The following is a 15,701-nucleotide window of genomic DNA, read 5'->3' on the forward strand; positions in this document are numbered from 1 at the left end:
GGAGTTCTCAAAAAAATTAAAAATAAAACTACCATATGATCCAGCAATTCCACTTCTGGGCATTTATCCAAAGGAAAAAAACCAATAACGTGAAAAGATATATGCACCCCTGTGTTTATTACAGCATTATTTACAAAAGCCAAGGTATAGTAACAACCTAAATGTCCATTAATAGATGATAAAAAAAATCATGTATATGCAATGAAATACTACTCAGTCGTTAAAAAAGAATGAAATCTTGCCATCTGCAACAACATGGATGGATGTTGAGGGCATTATGCAATGTGAAATAAGTCAGAGAAAGACAAATATACGATCTTTTATATGTGGAATCTTAAAAAAATAGACAAACGAAGCTCATAAATACAGAGAACAGATCAGTGGTTGCCAGAAGTGGGGGGTTGGGAGTGGAAGAAATGGTGAACTATTGTTTGTTTGGGTTTTTAGTTCAAATGAATTGAATAAAAAGAGAAAAGAAAAACATGAAGAGGGAGCCAAATGAGAGCTTTTCTTTTCCATGCCAGAGAACTAGCTCAGGGCAAAGAGTTTCTCCAAGAGTTTTTCGCTCTTGGAGAAAGTCCTCTGGAATCTAGCTAAAAGTCCTAAGACAAATGAAAATAATACATATATATCCATCTCGTTTTTACTAACAAGGATGTGATTTGTGCCCTACCCCTAACCTGAGAACATTTAAAAAGTTGAGTACTGACATTCTGTTATTTCCACGTTTCCTGTTCATTACAGTTACTGCTACACAAAACAGACTTTTTTACACTCTTTCCAGGCACCAAGTACAACTGCGGTAAGACATTGGACACTTTGGAAAGCCTGAGTAAATTGATGAAACCCTGAGATGATGTCAGGAAGTCCCTTCTGTTAGCTCAAGAAAAAGCCGAAAACTAGATGTTGTGGGGGAAGGCTTTTCTAACCAGATTTTTTCTGATAGGTGGGTAAGAGTTAGTCAGAAAATGAGTATTTCTAAGCAGAAAGAGCAATATAGGCAAAAAGAGCAAAAGCCAAAGAGCACAGTGAGCACGCAGTTCCCAGAACTGCAGTAATTTAGTATGCCTGGAGTGTGAGGTGTGCAATGTGAAGCAGGAGAAATGAGGCTGGAGAGGCAGTGCCTTGAATGTGGTTCAGGATATATTTCAGGAAGGAGAAGTCTCTTGTGAACAAATATCAAGTCGCATGTGCAAGAAAACATTAAATGTATGTGCAGGATAGACTTCCAGCAGACCTGAAGGTGGGTACTGGCCAAGTCACCCTTTTCTCAGTAAACAACTTTCATAGGGAGATTGTATAAATAAGTTGTGGTATATGTATACCACGGACAGTGAAAATGAGTAAACTGAAGCAACACCACCCTCATGGATGAATCTTTAAAACTATGGGCAACTCACAGGAGAATACATAGGAAAGGCAAAAGGGACTGGTACAAATGAAGGCCCATTCTGAATCCTGGTAGAAGAATCAAGCAGAGCCATTAGTGGTTGTAGCTTGCAGCATTACTGCTGCATTTCTTCAATTCTAAGATGCACATTTTGTGGCTTTTTAATGTTCCTAAAACTGGGATTGCATCATAAAATCAAAGGACAATTTAATATAGTATGTCCTCCAAGAAGCCTCTTATTAAAACTATGTGTCCTACAAAATGTACTGTAATATTTTATACACATACACACACAATTGTCCAGACAGTGTGAAAACTGCATCAAAAATACTGTCTTAGGGACATCTGGCCAAGATAAAGGCATAGGTAGATATACTCTGCCTTCTGACACAACCAAAAGAAAGACAACAACAAATTTAAAACCAAAAAATAACCAGAACTGCCAGAAAATCTAACTGTATGGAAGCCTGGCAACCAAGGAGCTAAAGGAGAAACATTCATCCAGACCAGCAGAAGGGGTGGAGATGGGCAGCCAGGGTGGAGAGGTAGTGCAACAAGGCAGCTGGAGGACCAGGCAATCCCCCATTTGCGTGCGGATAAACTGTGAGGAACAACTGGGGAGTGAGACAGACCACGCAACCCAGGGTTCCAATGTGGGAAAAGAAAGCCTCAAAACCTCTGGAGGTAAAAACCTATAAGGGTTTCAGTGGCAGAAGAAACTTCCAGCCTCACAAGAGAGTCTGTTGGAGAGAACCACAGGGTCCTAAAACATACACAAACCCACGCACCAGGGAATCAGCACCAGAAGGGCCCAATTTGCCTGTGGGTAGTGGGGGAAGTGACTGAAAGCCAGCAGAGAGCTGAGCAAGTGGCACTGTTCCCTCCCAGACCCCTCCCCCAGCAGTACAACACAGCAACCTGGGTTGCCCTACCCTGGTGAATAACTAAAGCTCTGCCCCTTGCAACGTAACAGGTGCACAGAGAATTAAAAATAGGACCCAAACGAAAGAACAGATCAAAGCTCCAAAAATAGAATTAAGCCATGAACAGAGAGCCAACCTATCAGATGCACAGTCCAAAACACTGGAGATCTGGATGCTGACTGAATTGGTGAGTATGGTCACAAAATGGAGGGAAAAGTGAAGGCTATGCAAAGTGAAATAAACAAAAATATACAAGGAACCTACAGGAAAGGAAAGGAAACTGTGACTCAAATCAACAATTGGGAGCAGAAGGAAGAGATAAATATTCAACCGAAACAGAATGAAGAAACAAGAACTCAAAATGAGGAGAGGCTTAGGAATCTCTGGGACAACTTTAAATGTTCCAACATCCGAATCATGGGGGTGCCAGAAGGAGAAGAGGAAGAGCAAGAAATTGAAAACTTATTTGAAAAAATAATGAAGGAGAACTTCCCCAATCTGGCCAAGGAAATAGATCTTCAGGAGATCCAGGAAGCTCAGAGTCCCAAAGAAGTTGGACCCAAGGAAGCACACACCAGGGCAAATCATAATTAAATTACCCAAGATTAAAGATAAGGAGAAAATCTTACAAGCAGCAAGGGAAAAGGAGACAGTTACCTACAAAGGAGTTCCCATAAGACTGTCAGTTGATTTCTCAAAAGAAACCTTGCAGGCAAGAAGGGGCTGGCAAGAAATACTCAAAGCCATGAAAGACAAAGAGCTACATCCAAGATTACTCTATCCAGCAAAGCTATCATCTAGAATGGAAGGTCAGATAAAGAAAGTGCTTCCCAGATAAGGTAAAGTTAAAGAGGTTCATCATTACCAAGCCCTTATTGTATGATATGTTAAAGAGACTTATCTAAGAAAAAGAATTTCAAAAACTATGAAGAGTAAAATGACAACAAACTCACAACTATCAACAACTGAACCTAAAAAACAAAAACAAACTAAGCAAACAACCAGAACAGGAACAGAATCATAGAAATGGAGATCAGAGAGGAGGCGGAGGGGGAAGAATGGGGGAAAAGGCACAGGGAATAAGCAGCATAAATAGTAGGTACAAAATAGGCAGGGAGAGGTTAAGAATAGTACAGGAAATAAGCCAAAGAACTTATATATACGACCCATGGACATGAACTTGGAGGGGGGAGGTTGCTGGGGGGGAGAGGCAGTGCAGAGTGGAGGGGAATAAAGGGGAGGGAAAAAATGGGAAAACTGTAGTAGCATAATCAATAAAATATATATTTTAAAAATCTTTTAAAAAATAAAACACCAAAAAAAAAAAATACTGTCTTAGGAAGATTGAGAGAACCTGTGGCAAAGAAGTTAGCTCAGGTATCATTTATCAACAACACAATCTGAACTATGCAAGTAGATTAACTCATAGAATGAATAAAGGTAATACATTATTTTTATTTACAGCCTGATTGATGGACGTGAATATATACATATTGCTAATATGGCAGTTCTCTTAGTCTATATGCTATCTGGATATAGTAGTAATGTAAAGAATTCTCTTTGTTTCTATTTCATTGCCTGTAAACATAACTAACTCTAAACAACAGAAAACTATTAAAAATTACATTACCAATGAGGCTTGAGGTTTTGTGTAGGAATACAATTGGATGCACAGCTTCAATGACAACAAAACATTCTGGAGTAGCTACCTAAATTGAGGACCTTGTTCCAAAATGTAAATTGACATACTACTTCTTTTTTTTGATGAAGTCTTGGTATAAAAAGCCTATCAACTAAGCCTGAACTAAACAGTGTGCTTAGTGACTTAGTAAAGATTATAACTTATAGAAAGGCTAATGCAGTAATTTGAAATTGTCCTTTTTATTATATAATAACATAAAAGACAATAATAACAACTAATTACATGCTGAGATGTGATGGTTATCTAGGGGGAAAGTTCTTTTGAGCATATTTGAACTTAGCATTGCTGCAACAAGTCAGTCTGGTTCCATCTTTTTAAAGATATAAATTAGCCAGCTTGAGTTATTAATTTTTTTATATAGTCAGAATTTTTATCTTTAGAATTTTTCCATGAAAGGCAGGAATGCAAACTGTTTTTCCTGGCAGATGAAATTAAAGGGCAAAAACAAAAGGTAGATGCTTAGAAGAACAAGATTTCTACAGATTGTTATTTCATTTTCCACAATTTAACAACACTTGTTAGTAAAGCAGATGATTATTTTGATGTTACACATCTGCAAAAAGTTATCAAGCCATTATGAGTTTGATATAATGTTTGAATTTTACTTTCCATTAAAGGAATGTCCACATATAACAGATTCCTAGATATGGAATCATTTATTTTACCAAGCAATGACTTAAATTTAAATATAAATTTACCATTATTCTAACTAGCAATTAATGAAGAATTTAAAATGAATTTTGAAAATACAATATCACTTGCTTTATTTTGGACAAAACTTAAAAATGAATATTCTGAGCATAATGATATACTTTAAAATCTCCATTCACATGATAATTCCTTTGTGACCCTAGTTCTTTCTTATGAATAATATTAAAACAAAACATAAAAGCAGTTTAGATATACTCTAAGATTTAGATTCCCTGAGAGTAGCATTGCTGTCAATCTAATCTGGATTAGATAGGTAAGAAAGAAGCTCATTTGTTACATTAAAAACTTAAAAATATTAATATGCATGGTGTTTATTTCAAGTATGCATATGAAATAGTGTAATCTAGAGAATTACTAATTCACTCATAATTTCAATCACAATTAAAGAACAAAAAATTGAGTTATAGATCCATATTAATCTAAATGCAGATTTTTAATAAACAACAGTTTATTAAAATCTCTTTTATGTTTGTTCTAAAGCTATTTATTGAAATTTAAGTTTATGTTCATTGAATCAGATAATGAAAAATTTGAGCTTGTATTTTTGTTTTCTTTTTATTTCTCCTAATTTAATCTATTGTAATTTATAAAAATTATTGGGCCACAATGGATTACAGAACTGTCCCTTCATGACAGGTGGTTTAAAAACTCCTGTTTTATAATATACTTTCCAGGTGATTTTTCAATTTTGGCTTGAATACTTCTAGTAAGTAGGAGTTCACTTGCTTTTTAGGAAGCTAACTCCATTATTGGACAGTTCTTATTATTAGAAACTGTATATTGAGTAGAAATCAATCTTCTTATAGTTTATAATCCTCAGACTTGATCCTGCCCCTGGAACTATACAAAACAAATTTACTTCCTCTTACATATGACAGATTGTCAGATATTTTCCAACAGTTGTCCTGTCCCTCTTTATTTTTTTTTTTATGTTCTGCTTTTTCTGATTATCAATACAACGTGGTTTCCACAAGCTCTCCATACTGGTTACCCTCTTCTGGGTATATTCTTTTAATAATGTCTTTCTTGAAACATGTTACCCTGAACTGAACAGAATTTTCCTGTTCTGGACAATATAATTCTGCTAATGGCACTAATAATTCATTAAATATTTTAGCAGTCATGCCACTCAGTTGATTTGTATTGAGTCATAATTTCCCAGGAGGGAATCAGAATATCAAAATAGTCTCCAAATTCAGCTTATTCCTTGCGTAAATATACTCTCCCACTCTTCTGATTCCTTTTAGGGAGAAAAGAAAAAAGTTTATTTCTGTTGCTGACCTCACTGATTTTTAATTTTACCATTTAAAGATTAGCAATATGGCTGGTAATGTAATCAAAGATGATCTTAAGCAGGGGTGTTATATTTAGAAATTCATTCTGGCTAAAGAGTGAAGGGCAGAGGATCATGGGAACAGGAGTAAGATGAAGTAGTGGGTGAGCTGCTAAGTGACTGGTGTAGTAAATCAGATGACAGATGATAATGGTCTGGATTAGAGAAGCAGAAAAGAAGATTGAAAGAAGAGGACACATGCAGAGTTTTGTAGGAAGTAAAATTAATAGGACTTAATAACTAGTTTATATGGGAATGACAGTAATGAATGAAAAGGGGAAGGAGGCAGCTCTTGATATCGAGAAGCTGATGTGGCAGTTACAGCTAGACCATGTTATTTTCCAATTGGGCATAAAAATCTCACAGAACACCATCAGAAAAGATTATTCTAAGATCATAATAAGAGGGCACAAAACAAGTTTACTTCATAATTTTTTTAAATGTAATAAAACCTATTATTTTATTTTTTTTAACTTTATTTTTATTGTTTACACTATTACAGGTGCTTTTGCCCTCCTCCACCCAGCTCTTGACCTCCCCTGTTCCCTCAGGCTATCACCGTACTATTGTCTGAGAACATCATAATTTTGTTAAGCACAGACAAAAACAGGTTCACTGTGCCATCTACAAAGTATCAAACAGCCTCCTTTTGTGGCTAAACCTACTTTGCCAATTATACTGTTATCCTTGCTTTGCAGTGTCCTTCTTGTACATAAGATATATTGAGATTCCAGTCATAAAATGCTCCTTCTTTCTGACAACATCCAATCTAGAGCAAACCTCTACTTCTTAGCCCCTCTCTCAAAGCACTGAACCAAATTCCAAATCCTCTAAATTCTTTCTCACACTCTCAGACTGAGTCTCATGGCTGCCTGTGCTGTACATTCTCCTTCAGTGCAATGAGTAATAAACTCAGCTTCAGCTAGAGATGTGCTCCTGGTGATCTTGGGTTGAAGGGCATCGATATTAAGAATGATGCCAGAGAGATTAACAACTGAAGGAGACAGCTGCAGACAGTAGATTCCTGGAAGTCTCCAATAGACTGCCTAAGGTCAGACAGGGTCAACATCTGACATCATCAGAGGCAGAGCCAGGAAGAAAAAACGCGGTCTCCTACCATAGAAGTTCACACCACAATCAGGAAATCAAGACAGATCAATTTAAGGAGCAGAAGCAAAAAAGAAGAGTCTCACAAATAATGGAAAGACAAAGAAACACCCCCCAGTCTAAGGGAAAGGAGGAATCCCCACAAAGAGAACTAAATGAAATAGTGGCAAGTAAACTATCAGATACTGAGTTCAAAACAATGGTTCTAAGGAAGCTCAATGAGCTCAGTGAACTCAGAATTACCAAAAAAAAAAAAAACCTACAGGGAAACTATGAGGAACTTACTGCAAACTATGTCAGCATGAAAAAGGACATAGAAACTATCAATAAGAGACAAGAGGAAATGAAGAATACAATTTCTGAATTGAAGAACACCTACAGTAGAAGGAATCAAAAGCAGCCTGGATGAAGCAGAGGAACAAATCAGCAAGCTGGAGGATAAGGTAGAAAAAAGCTCCCAGAAAGAGCAAGAAAATGAAAAAAGATTCAAAAAGAATGAAGAGGCGTTTAGGGAACTTCAGGACAACCTGAAACATAATAATATCTGTATAATAGGGATACCAGAAGGAGAAGAAGAGGAACAAGGGATAAAGAACTTGTTTGAAAAAATAATGATGGAAAACTTCCCTATTTGGAGGAGAGAAAAAGTCACACAAGTCCAGGAAGCACAGAGGGTCCCATTCAAGAGGAACCCAATGAGGCCCACATCATCATTAAAATGGCAAATATCAAAGACAAACAGAGAATCCTAAAGGTAGCAAGGGAGAAAGAGGTAGTAACATATAGGGGAGCTGTGGTACGGCTAGCAGCAGACTTCTCAAGAGAAACACTGCAAGCCAGAAGGGAATGGCAAGAAATATTCCAAGTCGTGAAAGGCAAAGGCCTACAACCAAGACTGCTCTACCCAGCAAGGTTCTCAATTAAAATGGAAGGTGAAATAAGGAGTTTCCCAGACAAAAGAAGGCTAAAAGAATACACCTCCACCAAACCAGCATTGCAAGATATGCTAAAGGGACTGCTTTTAAGAAGATGAAGAAAAAGAGTCTATGAATACCCAGTTCCTTTCACAGTCACCAATACTTGATATTACCAATATTTTTAATACTTATTAATGTGATTGTGACAATGATATGCTATTTTAATTGTTACTTTATTATTTGTTAACACTAAACCTGGTTTTGTATATTTCTTGCCTATTTCTATATTTTTAAAAAGCTTTAAATGACTTTTTGGTATTCTTTATCCTTTTTCGATTAAATGTTTGTAGAATTTTTTCCCTAAAAAAATAAAACAACTATTAACCCTTTTTAAGATGTGTGGCAAATACTTTCCCATTCTATTACTTGTCCTTTAACTTTTTTTATATGTATATTACTATATAGTCTTAAATGTTTAATATAGTCATATGCTCAATATTTTACTTTATAGCTTCTGGGTTTGAATATTTTACTTCAGGGTAAGAAAAATATTATTTTGTATTTTCCCCTAAAACTCCTTAGATTTTACATATTGATTTTTAACTCACCTGAATATTTTTGGTAGACTGTGTGAAATAGGGCTCTATATTTGTTTTATTTCAAGTAATAGAGGTCCATGCACCTTATTCTTTGAATAAGCTTTATTTTCCCCATTGATTTGAAAGAGCAATTTAATCATATATTACACTGTTAGATATATACATTTCTAGAATGCTCATTTTATTTCATTGATCTACTTGATTATCTCTGTGCTGGTGTCATGTTCTAATTGCTGAGACTTTATAATGGATTTAAATTTTTAAATATTTTATAATGGATTTTGACATTTAAAAAATAAATAAAATCAGTCTGCATTTAAAAAAAAAAGAAGAAGGAAGGAACTCAGACCTTTTGCAACACCATGGATGGAACTGGAGAATATTATGCTAAGTGAAATTAGCCAATCAGTGAAAGACAAATACTATATGATCTCACCCATAAGTGGATTCTATTCGACAAAGTAAACTAATGAACAAAATAAACCACAGGCAAGGAAACATGGAGCAGACTGAAAGTGACCAGATTGGATGGGGAAGGAGGACAGTGTAGGAAAGAAAGGGAAGGGACTAGACAAAGAACATGTATGAATGACTCATGTACACGGACAACAGTGTGGGAATTGACTGTGGGAGCGAAGTCAGGGGGTAGTGGGATTGGAGGAAGAGGGCAAAGGGGAAAAAATGGAGACAACTGTAATAGAAAAACATGATTTTTTAAAAAAATTTTTTAAAGCAGAGGTTTAGTAATTAGATATTTGTCCTGCCATAAAGATATGGCATTCGGCGGGGGGAGGGCGAAGAATGATGTCAGAGTTTCTTGCTTGGACAGTCATGTGGTGGTAGTACCAGTATTAGAAATAAAGAGTGAGTAATAGATGACAGGAAGGAAATGTCTGGCTCAAACTAAGTGGTTATACCCAATAGGCAACTGTACAAATTTATGGCCCTGGGGCTTAAAAAAGATATCTATACTGAATCTATCTCATTCGTATGCATACACAAATATACTCAGAACTATATATTTGAGAGCAATTGTTTATATAATAATTGAAATTATGGGATTAGCTAAGATCACCATGGAGGGAATTGAATGAGGAAAGAGTTGAGAACAGAACCCCAAGAAACATCTATATTTATGAGGTGGGCGGAAAATGAGATACCGAGAAAAAGACTTTTGGTGCTGTCACTGAGGAAAGAAGAGAATCTGAAGTAGAAAAAGGCCCCAAGTTAAGAGCGGGAGAGAGTTTCAAGAGGGAGAATGAGATTAATAGTTTTATACGCTGCGAAGAAGTCAAGTAAGATGAGGTGCCCTTCAAGCTGTTGCCATGTCCCCGTCAGTTTTTGGCACCTGTTTACTCTCTGGCACACTAAGATGTGTCAGGATCTTCTTATACTAACCCTCCCCTAGCAGGAATCAGACATTTCTCTAAGGACTCCTTTTTCCTTTCAGTGACAAATGACATTTAGAAACCAAGATCTGGTGTACCACTTTTATGAAGTTTGTCTGTCAAGGGCTGTATCTGTGTAAATATGAGCAAGGTACATATGAGTAAAGCAGAGTTCTGATTATCAGAGCTGAAGCAGAAGGTCAGAAGCAGGTTAAAAATATTTGATTTTACCGTGAGACCTGGAGTGGTATGTAGAACTCCAAAGGTCTCCCTAAGGCTCTGGATTCTGTTTCAGGAATCTGGGTAGAGTTCTGCCTTTCAAAAGGCATTAAATAGTCTCAGCAGGGGACAGAGGCCATCTGCCAAGGCTGAGCACCAAGCAAAACCTGAAGCCACCTATGAAATATTTCTGATAATCTATCTGCCAAGCATTTTATCCTGGTTTGTGGGCTTTGGCATTGCAATTGTAACTCTGCTTATTTAAGTGATAGTTATATTTATGGGCTTTAATGGTCTTTATTGTGTTTGGTGTTAACGTCTCTGGTTTTGTTGACTTAACATTTCAACCCTCTTTCTTCTGGAAAATGCCTATTTTCCTACTACAAACAGATCTTGTAGGGAGTCTCTGGCCATAGTTAATTGAACTAGAGAGATGTAACCCCATCAAGTAGGGCTGATTGAAACATAGTGTTTTGTTCTTGAGTGAGCACATGACTCCAGTTAGGCCAATAAGAATCCTCATGGTTTGAAAAAGTGAAGCTAGGCAAAGAGGCTTCCTTCCTCTCCAAGACAAGTGAAGAGGTGGGATATTTGATTTGTTTGTAGCATAATTCCTAGGAAGATAGCTGGTGGGAGAGAGACAGAGATAAGAGATGAAAGAAGACTCCAGGTGGTGTGTGAATCTCTGATTCCCTATCCGTGAGGCCCAGGTGCGCCCCTGCCCACTGGGAACTGCGTGAGGCTTCCGACACACATCCTCCTTGCTAAGCTAGTTTGACTTGGCTTTCCGTTCAGTCCTTTTCACCGAAAGAGAGAGACCTCACTCCTACAGTGACTTCACATAAGTCGGGTTTTAATTTATGTTGTCAAAAGGTAACTTCATTTTGAGAAATATCTCAAACATCTCACCCAAAATGGTAAGAAATAAAGTGAACATAAATGGCTGTTGAGTTTTTCTTAATAAAAGCAGCAGTCATTCACAATGATTTTTTTCTATTTATGTCTAATATTAGGACATTGATCCAGGCACTCTCCCAAGAATCTTTCTAACAACCTTAGTCTATTTTGTATTTCCATTCCTCACCTTTCCCATCACACTGTTGCCCTGCATGTGTATTATCTTGTCCATTTATTAAATGCTTCCTTCCTAAAGCAACACGAAATAAATCATTCGTAAGACAAAGTGTGTATACTTTCTTATCTTTCCCCCATTAGGTACAAAGAACTTCCTGAATGCCTACTCAGGCTTACACTTTCTCTTACCAAGAGTTTTTAAAGAGGTTTTACTGTCCCTATTTAACCCTTTTAGCTTTTCTACTCCTTAAGGCTAAGTAGAAACCCTAACCCTGTGTTTACCCAGACATTTTCTCAGTTCAAGGACAGCTAACCAAGATGGTTAATAACTTTGTCCTTTAAAAAGAATCTGGGTTTCGTTCCACACTTATAATCATTCAGTGCAGCATGGATCATTGCATTCCATGGTTTTTCTCTGCCTACCCGTCCTGACAGACTCCCACTTTCTCCTGGGCTTTACCCTTTCCCCGCTGTCACTCGGCGAGGTCCCAGTGGCATTCTAATCCCCACATCAGGAGGGTCCATGACTAAACAGCACCATCAGAGCACGTATTGTGACTTTTACGAATGCCGCCAGCAAATATGTCTTTCCTCTCCGCTTAATATGAACTTAAGGGGCCATGAAGCTGGCCTTCCTGGAGCCGTCTTTTGACCACGAGGGGATGACTGTCTGCCTGAGAATGGAGTGGACCCAAATGACTTGGACCTGAGAGATGGAGAAAGAGAAACGAGATCCTAATTACTTGAACCAAAAATTATTTTTTGCTTAAGCCCATTAGAATTGATCTGTTACTTATAACCAAAGGGTCTTAACTGATGTAATAATGATCATTGAAAATTCAGTTGAATAAGAGAAAAAAATTGTATACGTACATACATACATACATATCTGATTCCTTTAAAGAGCAAGATCTGAGAAACAAATGGAACTCTGAACTTGTTGGCCATGTCAGCTTGCCCTCTATGCCAAAGTCACTTGTCTAGAAAAGGGAATAAAGCATAAGAAATGAGGCTGTTTATTCTAAAAACCTGACCAAGTGCTTGGGATATCCTGAGTCTGAGATTTAACTCAGTCCCTTAACAATGCATTATAATGAGAATAGTTTTGCTGAATAGTGACCATAAGATGCCAGAAAGCCACAGTTATCAGAGAGATATATTCATAGGCTTATAGAAGTTTTGATCTGCAGGAGTTAAAAATCACCTGCTATACTTACCAATGCAGGGAAATGAACTCGTGCCGTTTTCAACAGTATAAATGAAAATAACATGTTTTAAGTTAATCCTTAACTAAAAATTAAAATACATGAAAACAATGGTCTTCCAATCCTTTTTATTGACAAAGATTCTAAAATACAAGGGAATTTTACCATGGCTGGGCCCTTATAGGTCTTGAGGAACATAAAAACTTAAAAAACAACCCCTCTCTTTATCTCTCCATCCTATCCCTCATATGATGGGACAAATCTTTTTTCATTTCAAAGTAATCTTTGAGGAATGTCATACATTTTTATTGAAATTAGTTGGGAGGAAGCATGTGGCATAGGAAATGGAAGAAATTGAGAGCAGATTTTTATTTGGATCCGAGCCCTGTTCATAACTGTGCGAGCTGCTAGATGTAAGCTCCAGGACGGCATGGCCAGATCTATCTTAACTCATTGATATGTACTCAGTGCCAAGTACAGTTCTGGCACATATAATATGTGCTCAATAGATTTCTGTTAAATAAGTGAATACATGGATTTTGCATGACTCCCTTAACCTTTTTAAGTTAGTTAGACTAAATGATACTACAGCCACCAAAACCTCAGTGCCTAGACAAAATAAAGGTTTATTTCTCACTCCTGTTGCATTTTGACTCAGGCAAGGGAATGGGGGAAAAAAAAAATCTCTGCTCCACAAAGCCATGCAGGCATCCAGGCTCCTGCAAAGTGGTGGCTTCACTATCCCCTGGGACCTTCGACTCATGTACTGGATTCTGTGTATCTGGAAAGCAGGCAAAGAAGAAGGGAGAAATGTGGAAAGCAATAGATGGTGTATGCAAGTTTAAAGTGGCCACATGCCATTGGCCAGAACTCTGCCAGCCCACCCCGTCAACTGCAAGAGAGCTAGAAGCTGTGTCCTAGCAGCGTGCCTCGAAGGAGAGAAACTCCTGCACTGGGGAGAATTAGCTTTTTCTACTTTGCTTTCTGAGTCCAGTTTCGTCTTCTGAAAAGACTCAGTAGTTGCAGTTTGCCGGGACTCTATGAGAAATTAATGAGGCAATACATATGAAAGTACTTGGTAAAGAGCTAACCAAATGTTAATTAGGAATATGCCTGGGTAATTGGGTCCCTTTACCTCTATATTTTATCTGTGAAAGGTGTACACTGAAATGCCCTCTAAGAATCCTTCCTGGCCCTAAAACACTTCGATTCTGTGGTTCTTTTAGATGTTCAGCAAGCAAGTACCTTTCCAACTTTGTATTAGCACCTGGGTTAAATCCTTTAGGATCCTACACCTGACTCTCCAAACCAGTCCACTTGGTCCCCAAAACCATTTTCATTGCTGTAATATTGCCCACATTCTTCTTGAGATGTAACCTGACTCTATCTTATCTCATTTTAATTCTGATTATTTCAGTTAGGTAAAAGATAATTTTTGCTATCCTATTGCATCAACTAGTCCAGCCTGCTAGATTTCTTCAGTTCAGGAGAAAATTGTAGATGTGGGGAAGAGAACCTAAGAAGGCATTTGACAGACTTAAGATATTTTTTTGAAAAAACATGACTACTTCAATCCTGCCTTGAAAGATTCTCTGTCATAGAAGAGTGGCTCAGTCTGTCTCCTTTGTGGTTTCCTTAGTTCTTTTATCAGTTTCCCAGCCTTTTTTCCCATCTAAATTCCCTTTGCAGCCCATTGACAACTGTTTCGCACAATTCCTAGGTGAGGCTCGCCAAGGGGAGGTCTGCCTTCTCCTGTAGTAAAGGTAGGTGAGGGGCGGACACGCACTGACTCTCAGGGGCACCCCCGCTTCCGGGGCACTCACATAAAGCAGTAGAACCTGTATACCTGCTTCCATCCTGGCCCCTTTCCCCCAACACTGCAGCCAGGTGGCTCTTTTCACGTTGCAAATCTGATATCATTCCCATGCTTAACACACTTTACTGTGTGTAGTGTGCTTTTAAACAGAACTTTGATATATATTATACAAATATTACAATGCACATATCTTCAGGACAGTTTGAGGAGTTTGGTAAGTGGAGAAGCCTGTGAAACCACAACCCCAAACAAAATAGAGATTTCTATCACCTCAGAAAGCTCCCTGCTGCCCTTTTCCAGTCATTTTGTGCCCTGCCTGGCACCCAGACCCCAAGGCAGCCACTTTTATTTTTAAATTTTGAGAGCACACTTATTAAAGCCGTAGACAGCGAAACAAGGAAGGGCCTAGGACAGAGGACGCAACAAGAGAGAGCCTGGGCGTGGCTGCTTTGGCTCCTAGAAACATTGTGGGAAAGGAGTGAGCCCAGGCCAGGTGCCATCAGCCCACTGGGAAGTCAGAGAGAAGGGGGCCTTGGGGACAGAGTCGGGGGTGAGCCCGGGACGAGCTGCTGCTGCCCACTGCTCCCCTGGTTGCAAGCCTCATGGGGGCCCTAAGAGCTCAGGAGAAAGTTGATGATTGAGAGGGAAGAAGAAGGGGGACGGGAAAGGCACAGGCGTGATCCCTGGAGGGAGAGCACCCACTTTCTGATTTTTATCACCATAGATTAGTTTTGCCTGTTTTTGAATTTCATACAAATATGACCACATAGTATAAATTTTTTGGTGACTGGCTATGTTTACTCAACAGAATCTTTTTGAGAGTATTCCACATTGATGTGTATTCATTCCTTTTAACTGAGTATGGATATACTGTAATTTATTTATGCATTCTCTTGTTGATGGACATTTGGATTATTTCTGGTTTTGGCTATTTTAAGGCTGCTGTGAATGTTCATGTTACTTCTTGTGGGGACATACATTTTCATTTCTCTTGGGTAAATACCTGAGTGGAGGTGTCAAGTAATAGGGGCTTTCACAGCCTAAACACCAGTTTAGGATGAAGACTAAAGCTCTCCATGGCCCTGATTGCTTCTCCGCAGTGGTCCTGCACACTCCCCCTTACCCTCATTCTCTGAACTTCAGCCCTTCTGTGAGTGTTCTTCCCCCTTCCAGAACCCTCCTTGGCAGCTCCTCCCTCACACCTAACCACCAGCGGCAGCTGCCTACCTTCCCCGTGAAGGCAAATCCCTTAGAACAGGCATGCACAGCTGTGTTCCCAATGCCTCAGCATGGACCAAGACTGCGCTTTTGTATTTC

Source organism: Pteronotus mesoamericanus, unplaced genomic scaffold (genome assembly GCF_021234165.1).
Source record: "Pteronotus mesoamericanus isolate MK-2021 breed Mesoamerican mustached bat unplaced genomic scaffold, CSHL_Meso_final contig_56, whole genome shotgun sequence".
In the NCBI taxonomy this organism is placed as follows: Eukaryota; Metazoa; Chordata; class Mammalia; order Chiroptera; family Mormoopidae; genus Pteronotus; species Pteronotus mesoamericanus.